The sequence below is a fragment of the Lolium perenne genome, chromosome 7 (genome assembly GCF_019359855.2).
Source record: "Lolium perenne isolate Kyuss_39 chromosome 7, Kyuss_2.0, whole genome shotgun sequence".
Lineage (NCBI taxonomy): Eukaryota > Viridiplantae > Streptophyta > Magnoliopsida > Poales > Poaceae > Lolium > Lolium perenne.
The window spans coordinates 297,156,381-297,182,816 of NC_067250.2; the positions used below are offsets into that span (position 1 = coordinate 297,156,381).

Consider the following 26,436-nt stretch of genomic DNA (forward strand, 5'->3'; position numbering starts at 1 on the left):
ATTTGCTGTTCTTCTTTGGTTTGTAAAGTTCTTTATGAGTTCAATGGTCTTCGGTGGCTGGAGCGTGGTTTTCATTTCATATTATCCAAGCTACACAAGTGAAAAGGCAATAATGACGATCTACGACAATCTGATTGTGGTGAGAGGCTGGTATGAACTCTATTTGTTTTCATTTTTGTACATATACTCATCCATGTGAGCATGCTTAGTTGGTTCATGTGAGGTATATGTTATTTGAGAAAGTCTAGTAGTTTATGATCTCTCATGTTTAGCTCCAATCTATTAATATGAGTAGCATGTCATGGATGTTTGCTTGCATTGTTTTATTCATAAGTAAGTATGGCATTGTGGTATCCTCCTCTGAATAATTCATTTATATCGACTTGGCACATGCTCACGCATGCATATGACTGAACAAAAAGTCAATTAAGCCTCGATGATCTATATTGCTTCAGAGTTCTTGTATCACTTTTATGCCTCCATTAATTTATTTTGCCGCAAGCATGATTATGACAGTTACTGCTCTCCTGATTTGTCGCTCCCTAGTCTATTGCTAGCCTTCACTTGTACTGAGCGGGAACGCTGCTCGTGCTTCCAAACACCTGAAAACCAAGTTATTCCAAAGTGTCCACCATAAATACCTATGCATGGCATTTCAAACCATTCCAAGTAAATTCTCATGCGCTACCTTTAAAACCTTCAAAATGCTTCTCAATTTGGGTTTATGTTTCATAGCTCATGAGGAAGTATGTGGTGTTTAGCTTTCAACCTTGCCATTTACTTTTGACGGACTCTCATATGGACTAGTGGCACATCCGCTTATCCAATAATTTTGCAAAAAGAGCTGGCAATGGGATTCCCAGTCCCGAATTAATTAACTTAAATAGACACTCCTCCATGGTTTGTGATTGTTGGACGGCACCCGAAGGATTCGGTTAGCCATGGCTTGTGTAAGCAAAGGTTGGGGGGAGTGTCATCATCATAATAAAACTAAAATAAAAAGGGCACTCCTTCATGGTATGAGATTGTTGGCAGGCACCCGAGGATTCGGTTAGCCATGGTTTGCGAAAGAAAGGTTGGAAGGAGTGCCAAATAAATATGCAATAATTCATGGGAGCCGCTCTTGAAAGTCCGGTTGACGAGGTAGTTAGTGTACCCATTACCATTCGTTGACAACAACAAACACCTCTCAAAATAATTTTGCTCCTGTCTTTATAAAAATAAAAAGCTCTAGCGCATGTTAATCCCCTCGCTTCCTCTCGTGAAGGGTCAATCTTTTACTTTTATGTTGAGTCTCCATTATTTCTTTGAGCACTATCTTGAGAGCACAACTGTCATTCTTAGTATAATATGCTTGTCTCAAAATATGATTGATTGTGGTATAACTTTGATGCATTTACCTTTTGACAATCACTACTTCTAGTCTTTCTATGAACTCTAGAGGTGCCCGGGCATTTATGTTTTGCCAATCAAATACAGGCAAGCGAGATACCACTTTATCATACTCTCTTATGAACATTGCAATCCTGCTTATATACATGATTCATGATGCTTATTATTAATTGTTGGTACCTCTCCATGTTTGGCATGGCTGTTAGATGATCTTATTTGCATGTATTTCATTATGAACTGTTTAAGTATTAGCCATAGCATGAGAATATATACATCATATGAGCAAATGTGTTCGTGAAAGTTCTTTTTATCGCTCGCTTGTTAATCGAATTGCTTGAGGACAAGCAATAAGCTAAGCTTGGGGGGAGTTGATACGTCCAAAACGTATCTACTTTCCCGAACACTTTTGCTATTGTTTTGCCTCTAATTTGTGTATTTTGGATGCAACTAACACGGACTAACGCTGTTTTCAGCAGAACTGCTCCGTGTCTCGTTTTTGTGCAGAAATCCAACTTTCGGGAAAATCCTCGGAATTTATGCGAAGGCCCTATTTTCCCAGAAACTAACAGAGCCGTAAGGACAATTGAAGTGGAGGCCCGAGGGCCCCACACCATAGGGCGGCGCGGCCCGGGGGGGCCCGCGCGGCCCCCGTGGTGTGGCCCCTCGGCCGGCCTCCGACGCCCTCCTTCGGACTACTTATTCGCCTCGACCTAAAAACGCACGGAGAGAAGTCGAAGTCGCCGAAACCCTCCGTAACGCCGCCACATCGCGAAACTCCGTCGCGGGAGCCGAAGTCTCCGTTCGGCACTCCGCCGGGCGGGGAATTGAGGAGATCATCGCCGCCATCACCGCCAACGCCTCTACATCAACCAGCCATGTTTCCCCCATCCATGTGTGAGTAATTCCCCCGCTGTAGGCTGAAGGGGATGGTAGGGATTGGATGAGATTGGTCATGTAATAGCATAAGATTGTTAGGGCATAGTGCCTAGTGTCCGTAATTGGTACTTTGATGATATTGTTGCAACTTGTTATGCTTAATGCTTGTCACTAGGGCCCGAGTGCCATGATCTCAGATCTGAACATGTTATTGCTTCATCAAGATATTCATTGTTTATGGTCTTACCTATAAGTTGTATACACATGTCGCTGTCCGGAACCAATGGCCCCGAAGTGACAAGAATTGGGACAACCGGAGGGGATGGTAGCGATGTGAGGATCACATGTGTTCACGGAGTGTTAATGCTTTGCTCCGGTACTCTATTAAAAGGAGTACCTTAATATCCAGTAGTTTCCCTTGAGGCCCGGCTGCCACCGGCTGGTAGGACAAAAGATGTTGTGCAAGTTTCTCATTGCGAGCACGCACGACTATATATGGAACACATGCCTATTGATTGCTTTGTACTTGGACACCGTTTTATTATTATCTGCAAATGCCCTGCTATGATTGTTACATGAGTTTCTCTCATCCATGCAACGCCCGTCATCCGTCCCCGTGCCTACAGTATTTTAATCCTGCTGTTTACTAAAATCACTACTGCTGTCTCTCGTTACTCGCTGTTATTTCACCATCGCCATCGCTATAAACCTGTTACTACTGATAAACCCTTGCGAGCAAGTCTGTTTCCAGGTGCAGCTGAATTGACAACTCCGCTGTTAAGGCTTCCAAGTGTTCTTTGTCTCCCCTTGTGTCGAATCAATAAATTGGGTTTTACTTCCCTCGAAGACTGTTGCGATCCCCTATACTTGTGGGTCATCATTTAGCAAGACCGAGGAGCCCCTCGACGCCGACGATTGGCTCCAGACTATGGAGAACAATCTGGAGGTAGCTGGAGTGGAAGCCAACGAGAAGGTGTTGTTCGCCACACACTATCTCGCTGGACCAGCTCGCGCTTGGTGGACAAGTACCCGTGCCATGAACGGAGGTCAATTCATGACTTGGCAGGATTTCAAACTCAAGTTCAGCAGGTACCATGTACCCCCGGGTCTTATCAAGAAGATGAGGGATGAATTCCGTGAGCTGAAACAAGGTCGCATGACGGTGGTTGAATACCGCGACAAGTTTCTTACCTTGTCAAGGTATGCCCCTGATGAGACCGACACCGTTGAGAAGAGGAAGGAGAGATTCCTGAACGGACTGCATGATGAGATGCAGACTGTCCTCGTCAACATCCCCTTCGTCGACCTCGAAGCCCTTGTTGACTCCGCCATCCAGATGGAGGGCAAGTTAAACCAAGCCAATGAGAACCGCAAGCGCCGCATGGCCGCCGTAGTGGATCAAGCCACCCCCAAAAGTTTCGCCCTAGCTCAAGCGGAGGATTCACTCCGAGAAACAACAAACCCCAGATGCAGAACTCTCGCCCCGGTTATCAGAACCGGAGTGGAGGAAACTCCAAGCCAGGAGGCTACAACAACAACTACAACAACAACAACTACTACAACCGCGCTCCACCCCGAGCCCCTAACAACACCAACACCAACACCAACACCACTCCCAGAACCGGAAGCAATGCCATTCCCGTTGCGAACAAGCAGGACAAGAGCACTATCACTTGTTATGAGTGTGGTGTAGTGGGGCACTACTCCAACGAGTGTCCCAAGCGTCTTGCCAAGCTCGCCGGCAACACCGCTGCCCCTGCTCAGCAGCAACGCCGTGTCTCCACCGGCAAGAAGTTCGCCCCCAACAACCCCAACAACCACAACGGCCGCCTCTACCACATGAACGCCGAAGAAGCCCAGGAAGCACCAGATGTTGTGCTGGGTATGTTTTCGGTCAACCACACCCCTGCTAGAGTGTTGTTTGATTCTGGAGCATCTCATTCCTTTGTCACCGAAGATTTTGCATCAACAAGTAAAATTCAACCCCTCAGTTTGAAGCATGTTATGATAGTTCAAATCCCCGGATCAACCACCAAAGCCAGAAAATTTTGCAAAAATGTGCCAATCAAAATCCATGATGTAGATTTCTTTGCAAATCTAATCATACTTGGAACCAAAGGTTTGGAAGTTGTCCTAGGAATGGACTGGATGTCCAAGCACAATGGATTGATAGACTGTGCCAAGAAAGCCATAACCATGACTAGCAGCACCGGTATCGTAGTTGAGCACGTCTCTGAAAAACTACCCAGAAAATTTACCTGCAACCAAAGTGTATCCAAGCCAACTCTGGATCAAATCAGGGTCGTTTGTCGCTACCCTGATGTGTTTCCAGATGATCTACCCGGTATGCCCCCGGATCGGGATATCGAGTTTATCATCGAGTTAATCCCCGGAACTGGACCCATCGCCCAGAGAGCCTACAGCATGAACGCAACCGAGCTTGTGGAGCTGAAGAAGCAAATAGATGACATGTTAGCCAAAGGTTTGATTAGACCAAGTGCATCCCCCTGGAGATCCCCCGTCTTGTTTGTCGACAAGAAGGATGGTGCAAATCGTTTATGCACGGACTATCATAAGCTTAACGATGTCACCATCAAAAACAAATACCCCCTACCCAAGATCGAAGACTTGTTTGACCAACTCACCGGATCCCGAGTTTTCTCCAAGATTGATCTAAGAACTGGATACCACCAACTGAAGATCCGAGCCACCGACATTCCAAAAACTGCCTTTACCACCAGATATGGGTTGTATGAGTACAACGTCATGTCGTTTGGACTGACCAATGCCCCCGCTTATTTCATGAATCTCATGAATAAGATCTTCATGAACTTTTTGGACAAGTTTGTCGTTGTTTTCATCGACGACATCCTCGTCTACTCCAAGTCCGAAGAGGAACATGAACAGCATTTGGAGATTGTCCTAGAAACCCTTAGACAGCACAAGTTGTATGCCAAGTTTAGCAAGTGTGAGTTTTGGCTGGAAGAAGTTGGATTCCTCGGACACATCTTGTCTGCAGGAGGAATTGCCGTAGATCCCGCCAAGATCAAAACTGTTATGGAATGGAAAGCCCCAACCACACAAACCGAGGTCCGCGCTTTTCTTGGATTAGCCGGATATTACCACAGATTTGTAGAAGGTTTTTCGAGCATCGCTCGACCAATGACCCAACTGCTGAAAAAGGACAGAAAGTTTGAATGGACCGACAAGTGCGAAGAGAGCTTTCAACAGCTCAAGAGTAGACTGACAACAGCCCCCATCCTGATCATGCCAGATATCGCAAAGCCCTTTGACGTATATTGCGACGCCTCCAAGACTGGACTTGGATGCGTGCTTATGCAAGAAGGCAAGGTTGTATCCTACCTTTCTAGACAACTCAAGCAACATGAACAGAACTACCCAACCCACGACCTCGAACTTGCAGCCGTGGTCTTAGCCCTGAAAGTTTGGCGTCATTACCTCATGGGTAATCGATGCGAGATCTACTCCGACCACAAAAGCCTCAAATATATATTCACCCAGAAGGAGTTGAACATGAGACAACGCCGATGGATCGAATTGATCAAGGATTACGACATGGAGATTCACTACCACCCCGGCAAGGCCAATGTGGTAGCGGATGCTTTGAGTCGACTGCCGTGCCAGTTGAACTCCATGCTCGCAACCGAACAGCCCAGCTTGCACCAAGAGTTTGAACAGTTTAGACTTGAACTTGTGAGTGAAGGATTCCTAGCCAAAGATAGAATCGCAACCCACCTTGGTTGGTCGGATCAAGGAAGCCTTAAGGACAACGCTAGCATTGACGGAATCAAGAAACAGATAGCCGAAGGAAAAGCCCCCGGATTCACCGTAGACGAAGCCGGAGTGCTTTGGTACAAAGAACGTCTCTGCGTACCATCGGACTCTGACTTGAAACAAGTCATCTTGCAAGAAGCCCATGACACCCTTTATTCAATCCACCCCGGAGGTACCAAGATGTACCAGGACCTGAAAGAACAATTTTGGTGGCACGGAATGAAGAGAGAGATCGGTAGCTATATCGCTAAGTGTGACATCTGTCAGAGAGTCAAGGCAGAACACCAAAGACCCGCCGGACTGTTGCAACCCCTTCAGATTCCAGAATGGAAATGGGACTCCGTAGGAATGGACTTTATCACCGGACTGCCCAAATCCAGCAAAGGCAATGATTCAATATGGGTAGTGGTCGATAGATTGACCAAGGTCGCCCATTTCATCGCCGTCAAAACCACCTATCAAGGCCCAAAGTTAGCTGAACTTTACATCTCCAGAATAGTCGCTCTGCACGGAACCCCCAAATCGATAGTGTCGATAGAGGATCACGATTCACCTCAAGGTTCTCGGCAAAGTGCATGAAGGACTAGGCACTCGCCTAAATTTCAGCACCGCCTATCACCCTCTGACCGACGGATAGACTGAGAGAGTAAACCAGATACTGGAAGACATGCTTAGAGCATGCGTACTGGAATACGGATCCAAGTGGGAAGACTGCCTACCTTACGCAGAATTCTCTTACAACAATAGTTATCAAGCCAGCCTACAGATGGCCCCCTTTGAAGCCTTGTACGGAAGGAAGTGCCGTACCCCCCTAAACTGGTCAGAAGTCGGAGAAAGCCAAGTTTTCGGCCCAGACGTTCTTCGAGAAGCCGAAGAGAAAGTCCACAAGATCCGCGAGTACCTCAAGACTGCGCAATCCAGACAGAAGAGCTACGCCGACAAGAGACGTCGGGAGATGACCTTTGAGATCGGAGACTTCGTCTATCTCAAGGTATCCCCCTTGAAAGGAATGCAAAGGTTCCAATTGAAAGGAAAGCTTGCACCCCGCTATGTCGGACCTTTCCAAGTCCTCAGTCGCCGAGGTGAAGTATCTTATCAACTGGAGTTGCCTGAAGAAATGTCGGCTGTGCACGACGTGTTTCACATCTCACTTCTCCGGAAATGCCTTGAAGTCCCGGAGAAGACCGATGTGTTCAAGAACATCGATCACAGATCGGTAGATATCAACAAGGATCTGACTTACCGCGAAGTGCCGATTCGCATACTGGAAGAAGCTTACCGAACCACCCGCACCCGAAGCATCAAGTTTCTAAAAATCCAATGGAGCAATCATACCGAGGATGAAGCCACATGGGAACGCGAAGACTTCATGAAGAAGGAGTACCCAGATCTCTTTAGTACCTAACTTTCTTTTTCGATCTCGGGACGAGATCTTTTGTAAGGGGGAAGGGTTTGTAACACCCCAAATTTCAATAAAAAGAAAGTTAGAGAATTCCAGAAAAGCAAAATTTCAAACCAACAAAAACTTTTCTTTTTGCATATAGTACCATGCACAGGACTTGTGCATTTGAGTGATATGCCATGATGATTGCTTTCACTTGTATTTGCTATGCTCTAAAACCCTAGTGTGATCAACTGAAGATCACCAACCAAATAAATCAAAGAGGAAGAAATTCCAATAATTGAAAAACCCTAAAAAAACCTAACATATGCCCTATGGCATTTTTATAAATTTTGACCCTAGACCTATTTGGTCTTCACCATTAGTTGAATAATGTTACTAAACACTTATTACAACTTTTGGAACCAAGGTTGCACAATTCAAATGAAATTCAAACACAATTCCCACTCACATATGATAATGGTCAAAACTGAAATTTATAGTCTGATCACCACTTTGAGCCCCTGCAAATCAATTTTCCCAAACCAATTCTTGCTAACTCTTTGCACGATTTCAAAGTCAACATCAAGGTGAACAACTTTGATGAAGATCACCCTGCCAAATTCATCCTTGATCAATAGCTATGCTCATCCAAAGTTGCAACATTTTAACAAGTGGAACAATCTCACACTTGTCAATTTTTGCAATTCTTGAATTCTACTTTTTCCACCACCACCTCAAATCACCTCTGGCCATTTACAACTAATAGCAACACTCACATTTCAAAAACTTTCACCTTTTGAATTATTTCAAATTTGGACAATTTTGTAATTTCCAAAATTGAACACTATTTAGACACTATTTGCTATAGTGATCTACACATCTAATCTACATCAAACCTAGCCCATTTGGTCCCCTGGTTCCCTCTAACCATCAATGACACATAGTGAAGCTAAGGAGGAGGGGATAGCTCACATGTGCATGGCATGCCGGCCATGGCACCACCATGCCGCACCACCTCCTCTCCCCTTCATCGCCACCCCTGCCCACCTTGCCAAACAACGCCACCGCACCCTACCAAGCATGCTAGGGCAAGCCACGGTCGAGGAGAAGCTCGACACTGGCCGGAACGCACGCGCCCTGGACACGCGCCGCGCCACTACCTCGAGCACGCCCGGCCCCGCTCGCAACGCGTTGAGCACCGCGATGACACCGCGACGCCGCCAGACACGCACCCAGCCCAGACCGTGACCGCCGGCGCCGGAGACGACGACTTGTTCCCGTACGCGCCGCGGCCGTCGTGGAAGAAATGCGACCAGACCAGACGTCCCCCGACCAAGCCAACACCACCCCTAGCTTCGCCTGGAAGAGGAGAACCCGACAGCACCCTCGCCTAGCCCAACCGCTCGCCGGAATCGCCGCGAGCATGTCGACCTCGCCGCAGCCCTCACGGTCACTCGCTCGCCTATAAAAGGAGAGCTCCATTCGTCGAATTGAGCACACCAGCACACTCCCCTCTTCTCACTCGACCGCCTGAGCCACTCCACCATCAACATTCGCCGCCGTAGCCACCCAATCGCCACCTCACTGCCGACGGACGCCGCGGAAGCTCGCCGCCGATTGAAGCCGATCCAGGAGTTGCCGCCGGTACCAGTCAACTCGCCGTCGTCTACACCTTCACCGCGCACACTGCCAACCCTAGCTGGAGCCGCGGTGAGCTCTCCGACCCCCTACCCTCGCCGCCAACCTCTCTGCCTCTCGCCGGAGAAGACGACGCACCAGCGCCGTCCGATCCCGATCTAATCCTACGTCCCACGTTGAAACTTACCGTTTCGGGTTTTAAAAGAGGCTGACAGGCGGACCCCACCCTGTCAGGCAGCCCGCGTGGTACTGGACCATGGCTGGGCTGGCCTTGGGCCCGTTTAAACGATTTGGCCCAGTAGCTTTTCCCGCCGGCCCTTTTAATTCAAACTTAGTTTAATTAATTCAAATGAATTTGAATACTGCCTCCACTTTGAAATTCAACCATTTCAAATTGGCTAAACCAAACTTAGTGAATTTTATATTTTTAGAAAGCCACTAAAATTCTCTACAACATGCCACTGGCCTCATGGTCAATTTCTTTGTAGAATAAATATGATAAAAATAACAAGACAGGGGCTTTTCCCTATTCAAATAATTCTTAAAAATCAACCAAAATAGATATTAAGTTAATTCCAACTCTAATAGCTCACATTTGACTTACACTAATTGTTTATGCAATAAAATGGTGTGGTCACTTTGCATGATCATGCCATGGTTTAAGGAATGGATATTATGGCTAGTTTAACTAGTTGATATTACCCAAAACTATTAAGTTAAATTGTGTGAAGTCTTACACTTCATTTAAACTTGTCTCACATGGATTCATGGGATGTTTGGACCACTGGTCCCAAACTCTCTTATATGAATTACTTGAGATTTAAATCAAAGGTAGTGTTATTTAAATGGTATGAGGTGATCCACCTCATTTAAATCATTTTCCCAAATGATGATGATGATGAACATTTGACTTAGGTCAATATGAGTTCATCCATGATTGTTGGAGAAATTAAATCTTAAGAAGATTTCAATGAGAGGAAATTACTTCTCAAGAACCCTATGGAAACTATCATTTACATATGGAATACAAAGAAGTGAACTCTATTTAAATCCCACAACCCATGCACCCTAGTTTATTTATTTGGTGTGCATAGAGTAGTTTGTGTGTTTATTTGTGATGTGTGGAACAGCCATTGAATTAGTGAGTAATTATACTCATATTCAAATTTAGACGGTAGCACCGGAGAGTACGCCGAAGAAGAAGGTTGCTACCAGGAGGAGGAGGAGGAACAGTTTGAGAACTACCAAGGCAAGCTACTACCAATGCAAGCTAATATTCTTGCAAAGTGCAAAGCCCCTTGGGGCAAGGCACCATGTTTCTTACCTTTTCGTATATGAACCCATCCCAAGTTTTTACTTTACAAGTTTTTACTTGTTTTCTAAATGAGTTACTTTTATAGTTAACTTTGGTCAAAGTACAAGTGGTTCCTAGAGTAGTGAGTTAGTTTTCTCCAAGCAAAGCAAGTTAGCACCCCTCATGAATTAGAGCTAGTGCTAATGAATTAAAACTTGACTACTCTATACGGGAACAAGGAGATTTTTGAAGGATTTTTGAAACCTTGGAATGAAGATGCATTCCATTGAATGATTTTTGAAGGTGAATATGACCAAGAGAAGATGGTGATTTTTGATAAACAATGATGTTGGTTTGAATGCGATACCTTTCCAATTATTAAGTACCCCCACAATACCTGATTATGGGTAGGGCTTAACTGGAAGTTTATGCGTCTTAGTATGGGCTCCCTCTAAACAAGCGTCATCGGGGTTATGCCGAAAGCTGCCTCTGCCACAAAAGAAACGATACGATATGATGCGAAATGAGGTGAATGTCCGGCCCAAGCCTCGTGCGCTTCCAGTGCCGACTGTCTGTCTTCACTGGGAGGCCAAGCTCATGGGGAGAGGTGCTCATACTAGGATTCGTAAGTGAAAGGTTATGGTTGATGATCCGCGTACTGTGTTACGATGATTCGGGGAAATCCCGACGGATGAAATCAAATGTTGTGGCACAAGTGTGCAACCTCTGCAGAGTGTAAACCTATTCGAATAGCCGCGTCCACGGTTACGAACGGTTGGAAAGGCCATACAGTTTCCGATGTCATATCTTTGAAAATGATGTTGAAAAGGATGATGGTGAAATGACTTATGGTGGATTGAATTGAAATCACCACTTGAATGGTGGGAATGACACTAATGTTCCCACTTGAGTTAGTTAGCACTTGAACAAGCTTTTCTCAAAACTTTGTGAACTAAAACTAGCTTTGTACAAATAAACTAGAGCTTAGCAAACCCTACTAGAATGTCTAGCACTTACATTAGTATTAGTTTGCGAGTACTCAACGTACTCACGGCTTTGTCCCTGGCTATTCAAATGGCCAGAGTATGAAGACGACCAAGGAGATGATCAGCAGGACGCCTACGACAACTAAGCGCTTTCTGACGTCAAGCGTTGGCCTGTGGACTAGAGAGTCCTTGTATCTTACGCTTCCGCTATGTTGAACTGTGAACTTGTGTTTGTTCGTTGATCAATAGATCAACTATTCGTGTAATATGGATCATGTGATTCCAAATTTGTAAGACTTATGGTTTGTAATGAATGATGACTGTGATACTTAACTATTAGGCCTCGCAACAACAATATTCCTGGGATTGCGATGTATGACATAATAGGCATTCGGACTTAAAAATCCGGGTGTTGACATTGATCATGCGAACCACTTATTAGAACATCCAACATTAACAGCGGGGACGCTAGGGAAGGTTGGAATCTGAGTTCTTGGTTGGTAATTTTGGCAGTTTACTTCCGTTATTATCTATAACCTATATGCATTGTTCCTTATGCAAGAGATTAACACTTGGAACCCTGCCATAGCAATGCCATTCATGCTTTACTATGTTTCTGCCTATTTGATATGCTTGTCTTGGAGAAACTGCGAAGGTGATTTGAACCTGACATTTGGTCATTCTTAATGCCAGTTTACTTTATGTGGAAAACCTTGGCATTACCCTACTCTAAATCTGAATGTCTGAAATTCATATCTCATGCAAAGCAACATCTAGTTGGTTTTAATCTGATATCTGGTAAATATTGGCTTATTCATTTGGCAGCTCAAGTTTTTTGTTATTTGAAACCAGCTGACTTGGTCTTAAATGTGATATCTAAACACAGATTAAGGACAATGGAGCAGGAGGATTAGCATTTCACTTGATGGCTGAACCTAAAATGATAGGCATGTTGACCACGACTAGTGCACGCAAGAGAAGGACCTGCAGCGAGCCAGTATGTGCTTAGTACATGCATCTTATCTTATCTTGTGCTTATTTCTGCTACATGCTGTTATCTGATCTCTACATTGCGTAATACATGTTTGAATAGTTAATTGTTGTAACTATGTTTGCAATGTTACCAGAATGCAGTTTTAATGAAGCAGTCATCATTAGAAGATAGTCGCCAAAAAAGGATCTGTAGCGACCATGTGCAACATTATGATGTAAGTGTGTGCTTAGTACAAGTTCCATACATTGTCTTATTTATGCACCTTGTTATTATCTTATATCTACATTGCATAATAAATGTTGGCATAGTTCATCGTTTAACTCTTTTTGCATTATGATCAGAATGCAGTTGTGATGAAGCAATCTTCATTAGAAGTGAGGCCCACAAAAAGTTCTGATATTTCTTGATGCATCTTCTCATAGCCGTCAACCTAGACCATTGCTTTCATCAAACAAGAATATCTCAAGGCTGTACTTTATAAAAGACATGGTATTGCCGCTTTAAGATCTCAGAGTCGATATGTTGACAAAGAGTACACAAGATTCAATCAAGGCGATTTCCAAATGTCAACGTGTTATTGATGATGCTAATAGAAGTCCTAAATGATTCTATTTAATTTTTTTGTTTGGGCACATTAATTGCCTTGTAATTTTCCTACCTGTTTATTTGTGTATGTAATTGTGTGTATCATTGATATCGATTTTAGGCTCATGAAATGTAATGCAAGTTGACTAGTCAAACAAGTAGGGCACTACAACAGATTGGGCCGGCCCCCTTACGGTAGTGTGGGACCCACTTTCATTTTGGGCCAGCCCACTTCTTTAGTAGGCCGGTTTACACGATAGTGGGATCCACATGCTTATTGGGCCGGCCCACTATCTTGTTGGGCCAGCCTATTTGCTATATGGTGGTCCCACATGGTAAATGGGCCGCCTTTAACAGAAGGTGGGACCCACTGTGTTTTTGGCCCGGCCCACTATCTTGTTGGGCCGGCCCACTTGCTATATGGTGGACCCCACATACTAAATGGGCCGGCCTTTTAACTCGGAAAGTGGGACCCATCTGTGTTTTTGGCCCGACCCACTATCTTGTTGGGCCGCCCACTTGCTATATGGTGGACCCCACATACTAAATGGGCCGGCCTTTTAACAGAAGGTGGGACCCACCGTGCTTTTGGCCCGGCCCACTATCTTGTTGGGCGGCCCACTTGCTATATGGTGGACCCCACACACCAAATGGGCCGCCCTTTAACGAGAAAGTGGGACCCACTGTGTTTTTGGCCCGCCCACTATCTTGTTGGGCCGCCCACTTGCTATATGGTGGACCCCACATACTAAATGGGCCGACCCTTTAATCGGAAAGTGGGACCCACCTGTGTTTTTGGCCCGTCCACTTGCTATATGGTGGACCCCACACTAAATGGGCCGGCCCTTTAATAGGAAAGTGGGACCCACTCGTGTTTTGGCCCGCCCACTTGCTTCTTGGGCCGGCCCAGGTTCTTGTAAGGTGGACCCCACATGTTAAATGGGCCGGCCCATTTAAGTTTTGACCGATCAACCTTAGAGGTTAGGCCCGGCCCACGTAACTAATGGACCAGCCCACCATATAGTTGACCGGTCAAACTATGTCACCTGGCCGGCCCGCTTAAGACGTGGCAGGCCTCGTGTGGGCCTACCATCTACCACGGGGTTTCAATGTTAACGCCGTTAATCGCGCTAACGGCGTCTGCCACGTGTCAGTTTGCATGACGTCAGCAGTCAACGGGCTCCCGGAAACACTTGGACAACGGTCCGATTTTCCGTGGCGGAAGGGCGCCCAAGCGCGACGGACCGAAAAAATCGTCGTAGGACTTTGCCTGACGCAGTTTCCACAACAGAACCCATATCGTCGGGTTAGGCCCATAGGCGACGAAAAATACCCCTTAGCAGACGATTTTGAGACGTTGTCTATCAGAACTTTTCTTGTAGTGAATATACTCAGTTTTACCCTCAAGTGGCTGGTCAACAGAGAGTCAACAAATGGGATTAAGCTATCTAATTGAGTCATTTCATGCACAAAAAATTCCAAAAAAAGATAAAACCATAGTGGCACTTACTCATGGAGTCTTCTTACGCGACCTGTCACGTTGGGAACCATAACAATCATAGATAAATCAAGTTTTACCATAAATTGTCATTTATAAAATCACCTAGTAGCTATGAAGGTGCATGGCTTTCCACAATAAGCCCTTCCCAAAACAGCTTTCTCTAAAATATACTTTGTCTGAATGAGGCCACAATTTTCACACTCATGTATATTTGTATTGCAAATATTTTGAGGTAGGCCAAGATGGGTTTCATTATACAAAACACGCATTTTCCATTTTTTAAATCTCATATTTGAATCCCTTAGTCTGTTTACTACTCACGTGCCCTTGGTTTCTTGATACTACTCAGTTTTGCCCTCTCCCTTCACAAATTCTCGCAGACGCCGAACCTTGCCCTGATTGGTCTAGCCCTTGTCACGCGGATCATGCCCGCCGACCGTTGATCGTATGCTCTAACGGGCAGGATAACCCCTCTCTATCTCTGATCGGGGCCACCACCCTCTCTCTCTGTCGGTGGCTAGCTTCCATACCCAGTTTGCCACCGGATTCAGCAAGTTCGGTTTTCTGTATAATTGTTCACACGCTAAAAATTATAAACTCTTTTAGGCATTACTTTTCACACAAAAAATGATAAACCATCACCGATTTCTTGTACTCCCTCCATACCGGTTTATAGGTCTATTACTTGTTTCGAGAAAAACTTTGAGCATTAATTTGGTCAACCCAATATAATTTATATGCCTAAAAATTATACCATTGGATTCATATACAAAAGAAGTTTGCAACGATATAATGTTTGTGATAAATATTTCATATTTTGTTGACCAAATTAATGGTCAAAGTTCTTCTCAAATCAGGAAATGTGCTTATAAACTGGTATGGAGGGAGTAGCCATTAGTTTTCACGCAAAAATGATAAACCATCACCGATTTCTTGTAGTCATTACTTTTCACGCTAAAAATGATAAACCATGACCGATTTATTGTAGCCATTACTTTTCACGCTAAAAATGATAAACGAAACAATCTATCTATCTTTGTATTTGAAGTTTGGGAGGGTTCACCATCTACTTATGTCAACTTTCGAGGTTTTGATCTGAAAATCAACTGGGTATTATAAAGGGAAATAAAAGTTCAAAAAATGTAAAAACGAAACAATCTACCTATCTTTTTATAGAAGATCATCTGTATGAAATTTGAGGTCATTTAGAGAAGGTCGAAAAAACCTAACTTCTTACAAAAGTTGGTTTCAGTGAGACCAAATGGCATACGCTTTAGCAAAGTGATTTTTTCGAACATATCCAAATGACCCCAAATTTGTCATACATGATGTCATACGTGTAACAACAAGGAATATCTAAAAAGTGTCAAAAACTTTTGCCAAGCCGTATAGCTCTACAAAAAAATACCTCACCATGGTGCCAGTAAATTTTTAGTTACAAACTTTCGTATTTTACCTAACCTTCAACGGGAAACTTGTTTCAAATTCATTTTGGCGTACAAGAAACAAATCTCACCTTCATTCGAGCACCACAACCTCCAAACGATGTCGATGCCGATATCGGCATGGTTAGAACGGCTATGCTCGCCACCACTGCTAGGTCACCATCGGGATGCACCCTCAATCCCGTCCCCTCATTCGATCACTGACACACCAGAGACCCCGCCTAGGCCAATGCCGAACGTACATGTTGATGCCAATGCCGAACATGCACACCGTTGTGGGCACGGCCACACCGCCCCGCTATGCTGGACGCCACAGACCACCGTGAGGTCTTTCCCTTTGCCACCACACTCCCCTAGCACTCATCTATACACGCCATAAAGGAGAGACACTAGTTTTCTCTACATTGCTCGCGTTCGTGTTCGACACCGTCAGTCAAAGTGTTGAGGTAGTCGTCGATGTCCTCGACCATTTCTTCTCTTGTTTGCATGGGTAAACGCGTCTAGTTCATATCTATCTAATGCGTCTGGTCTCGCCTCATGCAGTTTTTTGTGGACGTCGATCTCATCTCGGCACCCCGCATGCCACCTCCTCCGTGCCATCGCTGTAGAGCTCCGTTTAAAAATCTAATCCTACCCGTGTATTGCCCCTTGTATCAGCTTCATGGCCCCACTTGTCATTCAATATAACGAAGCCCCACTCGTCCGCGTTTTGGTCAGGGATACGGCGATGCTTACGGTCAAACAAAGATGGATGGTCTGATGTGTCTTTGCGGGCTCTACATGGCCCCACTAGTCAGCAGATAACGGTCAAAGTTGTTGACCCATAGGGCAACCGGCTGTTACAGCACTTGTGAGGGTTTCAGACAAGGGTTTGGGAAAAACTGAGAAAAAACTAAGCGGCTGGGGAAAACTGAGCACAACTAAGGACCCGAGGGCACAAAAATAGAAATCCATATATCTTAATGATTCCTATATTTACTCATGAAAATAGCTCTAGGACCCATCATAAGGGGTGTATTTGCTCATATATACGGCTGCATCTAATTTAGGCTCCGCCCCTAAGGAAATGAAACATGACAAGATATTCACCCTGTTGCTAAATGCTAGTGAATCCATGCCGCCCTAGGGAACACTTGTCACATATAAGTTCAAACACACACACACACTCCTCTTGCTGCATAGAGGATTGGGCTTTCTCTCTTTGAGACCATTTACTTATTGCTATTTACTTTCAGTACTTTATTTCATTGCGAACTATATACTCAAAACACCAAAGCTACTACATCCTTTTTATTGTTTACTTGTCAAACTTGCTAACCAATACCTTCAGCTCCTTGTGGGTTCGACAACCATTCTTATTGAAAAGTACTACAATTGATCTCCTGCACTTGGGAGCCATCAGTACCCTGCAACATCAAGCCACACTTGCACCAGCACCTCCATGTCACTGTGGGCCCAGGGGTCATCAAACCGGGTGTAGACCCCTCCAAGGTCTCAATGGGATCTGTGGCACACACCACAAATGGTCTCGTGGCCTTACTCATGGCTACCGCCAGTGTTCATCGAGCTGACCAATGATGACAAGGATGAGTTGTAGGCCTAGACGTCCAAATCATGGTACTATCTTTTTCTTTATTCAAAACCTACCCTTAAATTGCAAAACTCATTACGAACAATTATTTGGCCCTCGAGGTAAAACTTATGGTACAACTCTCTATACTGGACAACGACGTTATGTCCCATGTCGCTACCTTTCAGGGCGTCGTCTTAAAAGACCTCCTTCGTGTTTGTGTGGTCTTTTGGATCGAGGTATCCAGTATCATGGTGGTGGGCAGAATGTTGATGGCCGATGCGTGGCAATAGCGTGGCGGCTTGAGAGATGATGCCGATGGTGGCTTGCTATGTTCAGGCCACATCCAGAGCTTTTAAAACGACTGGTACATGTAAATGGGTTCCTATGTTGTGTATGTTGTGTCATTCGCGAATTGGAGTTGTCGTGGCGTTGTTTAGGGCGTGACGATGCCGATGTGAACTTGTGATACACATATAGCATGTAGGGGTTGGACCAGTGCACACTTTGCACACCTCTCAGTCGAAACTTGTCGGTTAAATTGGAGTTGACGGTCGCTAGTGCGTGCCCGGGGATGTGTGGTTTAGAGTGTGAGGGGCATACTCTTGCACCTGTTCGGGAGGAGAACTAGCTGTCGGTTTATTACTTCTTATTTAAGGCTTGTTTGATTCAAATGATTTTTAAATGAATTGTGTAGCAATCTTACCCACCAAATTCTTCCTATAAAGGTTGTTTGATTCAAAGGATTGATCCCTCCAAATTTTTGATGGATTTCCTTCCTCTACTACAATCCATAGGATTTTTAGCAAGGGGTTAGACCTCTTGGAAAAATTCCTATACGTCTTTTGACAACTACAATATCTATATAGATTTCCTGCATTCTACATGTAGTGCAATGAGACGACTTCTGCAACTAATTCATGCATTTTATATTCCTACAGAATTTTACATGCCATAATATACTATTCATTTGCTTTTCCTACTCATGTAATTTTAAAATCTTTTGAATCAAACATACCCTTTAGAGATCAACGCTCCGCTAAGATAAAACACACATCTTTTCTCTCTTTTGCCACTCTCCTATTACTAAGTGATGTTGCTAAGATAGCACCATTGCTTGTCCCCTAACGGAGAGAGCGTCGGTGACATGCATGATGCCGTGCAAATCCCTCAGATGAAGGTCTATAAAGGAAAAGATCCACGATACGTGACTAAAGAGAGCATTAATTACCTATTAAGAACTATCGGCTTAATATATTCCACGCGACCACTATTCAAAGAGAGCAATTTTTTATGTCCTCTGCTTTCTTGCACCATAAGATGTACTAGCAGCAACGATGCACTGAGACTGCATTTGGCAATGTGCTGAACTATAAACTTTTTTTTTTGCAGCTACTTTTGCACGTCAAAATATAAAATGAATCCAGCATTACGCACTGAATCTTAATCATATATACTGATATCTTGAGACCACCACTTCCACAGCAGATTCTCCACATATCTTAATCTCATCATGCAGCTGCCCTACGCTGGAATTAATTTTTTTGTGGTGAGGCCAAGCTGCTTTTGCAAAGGGGGGTTGACAGGGAGGCTGGCAGGCATGCATTGATCGAGATCCCTAGCTAGGAATGTGCACGAGGAAGCTACACATAATTGTTTCGATCATGGGTTGGATTTGTAAAGCGAAGCTTTCATGTTAAGTCATGGCCTCCTCTTTGGAGGACACACCTTTGCGCCATGTGGCCCTCACGCCAATAAGAGAATGTCACGGAAAGGGGGGTGAAAAAAGATGAGGTTGATAGATGGATGGATGGGTTAAGCCTTTGTCCCGGGCTATAAGAGCGCCTAGAAAGCTCATGCATGATATACCTAGTTTAGGGCGACGGTAACATGTAAGAAACATGAGATTCTTTTTTTTGTGTGGGTAAGGTGATGGCGAGGTTTGTCCAAATTTTGAAGCCATGTGCTTTTTTATTGAGTGGCAACTTTCCCACACCTCAATGTGCGGATGCATAGTAGAACTATGTATTTTACCGTGTTCTTTTTAAAATGGGGTTGTCCCGGTCTTTGTATTGCTGATGCATTTGTATTATTAGAAGTAACAATATTTATAATTTATGGATCAGCCACTTAAAAATAGCAATGACAAACATCAAAAAGATACTTAATCGTCGTGATTATCCCGGTCTTTGTATTGACTAATGCATTTGTATTATTAGAAGTAACAATATTTAAAATTTATGGATCAGCCACTTAAAAATAGCAATGACAAACATCAAAAATATACTTAATCAGTCGTGATTCTAGAAACATGGCATTAGCCGTACAGGTTGTAAGAACCCGAGCTACCATTTCCATGCGGTTGGACCTAGAAGTCATGTCCTGGCATAGCTCCTCCGGCTGCTGACATGACCATGTACGGATCGAATGGGAGACCAACGTGATAATCTGCAAAAAGGAAGATTGCTATTATAGATAATATCATTGGGTGTGTTCCAAATGGCCCAAAACAAAGCCCAAGGCTCCCACACAAATTTGTTCTTTATCTTTGTTATTAACCCCAAACAACTAATTTCTGATTTTTTTATCATAATAATGCCAAAAGTTATATGAACAACACGCCAAATAAGTCTAGCAAGAGGGCACTCAAAGAGTAGATGTTGAATTGTTTCATCATGACTAAAAAACCAACACTTCATGTTTCCTTCCCATTTTTGTTTGCTAGATTATCTTTAGTTAGAATCACCTTCTGATGGAGAAACGACATAAAAATCCTAATTTTTAATGGCACCTTAATTTTCAAAATATATTTTCTTATCGTTCATATGATCTAAATAAAGAGACTTGACCATAAACACTTGAGTTAGTAAATTTTCAAATGAACACGTCTTTGTCATCGGAAAGTTGGTCATCCATCAAACAGCGAATGAACTGGGTCCATCTTGCCCATTTGATTTCCGGCAGAACCCTTCTAAATTCAATATCAATAGGGTTATGCACAAAAACATTAGCCATGAAACACTTTTTTTCTTTGGATGCTTTTGTAAAGAGAATCATATTGAGTAGCTAAATGTGTGTTCCCAAACCAAGTTTCTTCCCAAAAACATAGGTACACATATACTTTCCTGTTACCAATTTTAAAAGACCGCCTTTCACATGACGGTCTTTAACTTTTAAAAGACCCTTAAAAAATGTGAAGCTGTGGGCTTTGATCCAACTTGGGACAACGTTTTGGAATGCAAGAATCTATTCCTGTCAATACCCCTTTTTCATTTAAGAGCTTCTAGGACATTCTTCAACGGTCATCAACCGGTTTCCATTCTCAATTTCTTTTAAACATGGGAAGTGAACTGAAATTCCCAATATCGAAAACAAAATGTCCCAAACTCACAACCAAATAAGTTTCTATAGTGATCCTCCACATGTTTGGCTTGACCAAATCAAAAAAAATTGCACACTTATGGAAGTTTATCTTCATCCTGGATAAATATTCAAAGATACTTAAGATGAGTTTAATATGAGAGCCTTTTCTAACTTATGTTTCATGAAAAAATAGTGTCATCAACGTATTGAAGAATCGATACCCCCATCAACCAAATCAGGGATAAGACCTTCAACTTGGCTACCTTCTTTTTTTCAAGCAAAAAAGAATATCTAAAACATCTACACCTATACTAAAAAAGAATAGGAGAAAGAGCGTCCCATCGATGCAACTAATTCTGTGTATGGAAATAATGACCAACATCATCATTTACCTTAATACCTACATTCACTTTACTAATAAAGTATTGGATCCACTGACACCATTTAGGAAGGAACCCTTTCATATGTAACACTTGTTGAAAAAAACACCAATTCACTTTACCGTATGCTTCCTCAATTTTTTTTAAGAACATAGTCCATTTTCCCGTATAAATTCTGTGAATTGTTTCGTGTAAAACCAAAACCCCTTCAAGGATATGACTTCCTAGAACAAAAGCTATTTGAGTTGGTTTGACTTCATGAGCTATCCGTATGAACCTGTTAGTCCCCACCTTTGTGAAGACTTTAAAACTCACACTCACAATAAAATTGGGAGATATTGCAGAATTTGGATACATTTTCTTCTTATGGTGTAACAAGCAATGCCGGAAATTTACCTTGTACCATGCCTCAAGGATGATTAGTACTTTGGGGTGAAACATGGAAGAAACTTGGGATTTTGTGTGTGTGTAAGGCGATGGTAAGGTTTTTGTCCAAAATTTGAAGTTGTGTGCTCTTTTTTTAGTGGCAACATTCCCACACCACCAATGTAGATGCAAAGTTGAATTTTGTTCACAGTGTAACAAGCAATGCATAGGGTTTAATTAATACTTTGATGTGAATCCAAAATTTGGAGAATTCTATTCATATACATAGGGTTACACTACACCTGGCAAAGTTCGGGCCGGGCCGGGCTTCGGGCCGGGTTTGAAAAAGCCCGCAGATAAAAAGTCAGGCCCGAGCCCGGCCCGGTCGGGCCTGTATTTTAAGCCCGAACCCGGCCCGAACGAGCAAAAAGCCTGGCCCGGCCCGAGAAGCCCGGCCCGACCAGGCTAAAATGCACGAAAATGAAGGCTCGAGCCCGGCCGAGCCGACGTTTGGGCTCAGATTTCAGGCCCAAGCCCGGCCCGAAGTGCAAGCCCGACCCGGTTCGTCCCGGGATTTTCGGGCCGGGCCGGGCCGAGCCGGGCTGCCCATGCCCAGATGTAGGTTACAATGCATGTGCATGAAACCAAAACTCATGGATAAATACATAACTACTATACTAAACCTTAACAGATCCGATTTTTCTCAGATTTTTGGTTAATTTAGTTGCTTAAGCCGTTTGCTGACATGTGTAGTTTGGTGCATCCAGTTGATTTCGTGTACGCGTATGGGGACGTCCTACCTTTTCTTTTTAGCTTTCCTGTGTCTGCGTGATGATTTCATTCCTTTCGTGCGTGTGCGCCTAGCCTTCTCTGTCTCACCGCTGTTACGCTGTGGGGTCCCGCTACGAGCGGACGACACAACCGATGGACCATCCCATACAAATCCAAACGGAGAAGAAGAGTAATTATTCAAGAGCAGAAAAAAAAGAAAAAGCACCGGCGGCCGAGGAGAGGCTCCGCGCCGGGCGGCCGCCATACCGGAGAACCGCGCGTGGAGGCCGAGGACGACGCGCCGGCGGCCGAGGCGAGGCTCCGCGGTGGTGGAGGCCGGTATGGCGCTCTGTCGTGTAGGCGACCAGCAGCCGGGCAGCCGCCACACTGGAGAACCGCGCGTGGAGGCCAAGGACGACGCGCCGGCGACCGAGGCGGCGAAGGCCGGCATGGCGCCGTAGGCCTGGTTGCTCCCTCATCCCCTAACCCGAGTGCCCTCTCTCTCTCTGTTCCTTCCATTCGCAGGCAGGGGCTCGAGCCGCAGACGCCACTATCGTCGCACGCGTCGCCGGCCGAAATCCAGCTGTCGCCGACCGGAATCTAGCCACCGCTGCCCGGAATCCAGCTGCTGCCGCCCGGAATCGCGCCGCCTCGGCCTGAATTCGCCCCTCTCCATCGCCTAGAGCCGCCTCTGCGGTCGCCCGTTGCTAGCAACAAGGTAATTTCGATCCCGTCCTGCTTTCTCCTCTCTTGCTTCCTATCCTCCTACCTAGCTGTGCTGCCGATGCGTGCTTTTCTAACTTACTTCCTTGCTTTGATGCGATCTGGCGTCATCTACTTTGATTAATTGCTCATGTTTTTCCTGATGCCCTGGCTAGGGATTGAGATTCTGCCATGGCATCGAGCAACGGCCAATCCTCGGTTGGTAGTAGTGCAAGCAACAACATTGCTGTTGAGAGGCTAAGGTTGGTGGTGTCCGAATGGCATCAGACGTAACAGGTCAAGGAGGCGACTTCTTTGTTATTTTCAGATTTTGCACGGTTATGTGTTATTAACTTATTATGTTTCTCTCAAACTCTAATACTAGCATACAATTTATTTTACAGGTACCATGAGGATTGCAGATATTGCCAAATTGGCGATACATTCAGATTTATCCATCAAAGAAGGGCAACAAATCGGGCAGTTTTTAATCCCATCTCATGCATTCAATTATTCTTCCTTCATAACCTGTCATTTTATTGATTTTATACATATACTCAGCGTATCTCCGTATTGTTTCTTTTTCAAATCGGTGTATTCTGTATCGCCGTCTCCGTATCGTCGTATCATGTTGCTGTATCCATGCTTCGTAGCTTGCAAGTCCTTCATCCAGTGCCAGCGACATACTGAAATCCGGCCGGAACCATATCATAACACGTCTCATAAGTTTTGTACTGAATGTGATTTAGAGCTAAACTTTTACATCCAATTACTGAAGGGAATCAAATCCTTTCAGCACTTCAACGCACTTTAATTTTCTTTATATGACTGTCTCTGTCAAAAGTAGCAGATTTCTGTCTAAAAACTAATAAAACTTGCATCTAATAAGATTGATATACTTAACTATATTAGTATCACGTTCTGGACTATCATAATAATACATTTTTGTTTTTTCAGATTGTTTGACATTGTTTTGCGAATGGCCGCCTCGCCACCACCTGGCCGACGACAATAGGAACACTTTTTTTTTGTTCTTCAGCTCATACAGCTACATCAAGGGCGCGGTGTGCTGCCACTTATTTGTGAAGTATACTTAAATGTAACACTCTCGTGTTAATTTGTTCTGTTGCTCAACTCGAAAGCATAGCACTATAGACTACATAGATGATAACTTATTTTTTACAGCATCCAAGTTTCAGGGAGTCTGTTCCTTGAAAAGCTCCCAACATCAACTACTAAACCTACTTGCTTGCCTACTGAGTACTTCTGAAGAAAAGACCTTGATACACATTATTCTGAGATAAAGACCTCACCTTCTTTTAGCCTTAATACACATATAATTCAAATAATGAAGATGCACTTTCCCCATATGTACCCAAAGGTTGTCGTGAGTATTAGTTCGTTAGATCTTTATGTTTATATCATTTATGAACTTTACAAAGAAAGATGTTACTTGATGCTAAGAAGATTGGTGTTTCTGGATTCTTGGTGTTCATTAAGGTAAGAAAGCATGCCTCCTTTTTTTTATGGCAAACACAATTTGACTCATGTTATTTCTATGGCAAAGACTCTTCGATCTGGCTATTCTTTCTTTTGTTATCTTCCTAGGTTTAGAGCTGTATTCTTTTCTTGCACACAAACGATAGCCTGTAAGGTGAGCTACCTAATATCATGGTATCTATCTGTCATTCTGGAGGTGGTATAATTTACTTTGGAAGCCAGTATTCAAATATCATTATGTTTGATCATACACATCACTGTTTTATCATGCACCAAAATCTTGTATTCAATTAGATTCTGTTGCTCTATACTGAACTAACTTTTTCCTTTCATAAGTTTAATATGTCTGCCAGTATGGCTTAATGGAGTTTGAGGATTCTGACAATTATTTAGTTATGTTGTAACTTTGCATTATCTAATATTTTAAGAATTTTTTTTGGAGAATGTGTTTAAATCTCTGCCACTATGACATAGCTGGAATTTCACGAATGTGACAATTTAGTTGTGTACTAGCTGCATGTTATCACAGATTTCTAATAAATAATTTAGTAGGCTGTGCTTCCAGATAGTATCTGCTTTGCTGCATCTGCAGTGGTTTTGCATAGCCTGATAGTCAGCCTAAATTAACTAAATAGTTATATGTGCTTATCCTCATTTAGAACACTAGGTTTGCTTTTAAGTTGGAAAGCTTGCTAATTTTTGCAAATTCGATATTAAGCAACGATGGTGAGCTTTTCTTACAGCATAATGCAAGTAAAATTTACCAATTCAGTGGTGCTTACTCTCATATGGGGGGAGAGGGCAACACTCCTCTGTTAGATATCTCATATCTGCCCAATCTTGCTGCTATGGTGTCTCTAATACATAGCAAAAAAAGTTAGCAAGAGTCCTCTGTTAGATATCTCATATCTATCCATTGGGCCTTCAAACTTACAAATGTTCCATATTTCGATTATGAGCATACAGTATGCTCTCCAAACTTCTGGAAATCATATATGCATGCAACAAGATTGGGGCTAATTCATCTCTATTGCTATAGTTTCCTCCTTGATTCATAGGATTTGGTCATCTCCAATCTTATAGTGTACATACTAGAATACAAAAAAATATCGAGTTCATCTTCAAAATATATAGGGTCTACATGTCCTGCCATTGTATTTGTGATCTACATTTTGCATTCATAAATTATGCTGGCAAATACGAATGCTTCATTGACCCATACGAGAACTTTGTCCATGGGTGGTCACTGCCTATATGTAATTAAGTAGATAGATCATTATTTTTTTTACATAGGTTGGTGCTGGACTACAGGGCGATGGAGGATTACCTCTGAGCACCAGCTGATCCTATGCAGTGTTTCCATATTCTGATATGAGACGAAATTCTAAATAATGATTGCTACTTCAAATTAGATTAGGTACTCAATTACATTTTGTTTTCATAGTAGTGTTACAACCTTCTTCGTGCTTTAAACAACAAGGCATATGAGCTTGAAACTAGACCTAGCATCCATGCATATATGCAGCAAGTGCCTTTTTTCCCTTTTTTTTACTCCGCCTACTGTGTGATGCTTAGTCCTTAGACTGCCCTTAATAACTGATAAGTTTTCTTTCTTGAATGTTTGCCATGAATGATACACAACAGCAATGGAGGCATGGTTGATATGTTGATCAATTCGTAGGATGCTACCAGGGTTACATTTCTTTTGGGGACAAGGAGAAGCGCCCAGGTCACCAATTATGGTTCAGTTCAAGCACAATATACAGATTGAATTACATAGGCTGTAATTTTTTCTGAATTAAGAGCAGCACAAATAAGGCATTGCCTATTGCTATGAGCTAACCAATTGTATCTAAAGATAGGCTTTTTGAATCATTGCTTTTGAGAGCTTGAT

The 26,436-nt window shown here is 43.5% G+C and overlaps 1 long non-coding RNA gene across 1 annotated transcript; it reads left to right on the forward strand.

Annotated features, from left to right (window-relative positions):
- The first annotated feature begins 22,595 nt into the window (after positions 1-22,595).
- On the forward strand, positions 22,596-26,093 carry LOC127312116 (uncharacterized). The gene is made up of 2 exons (XR_011749274.1): positions 22,596-23,058; positions 23,219-26,093. It is a non-coding gene; the product is annotated as an uncharacterized lncRNA (long non-coding RNA).
- The last annotated feature ends 343 nt before the right edge of the window (positions 26,094-26,436 follow it).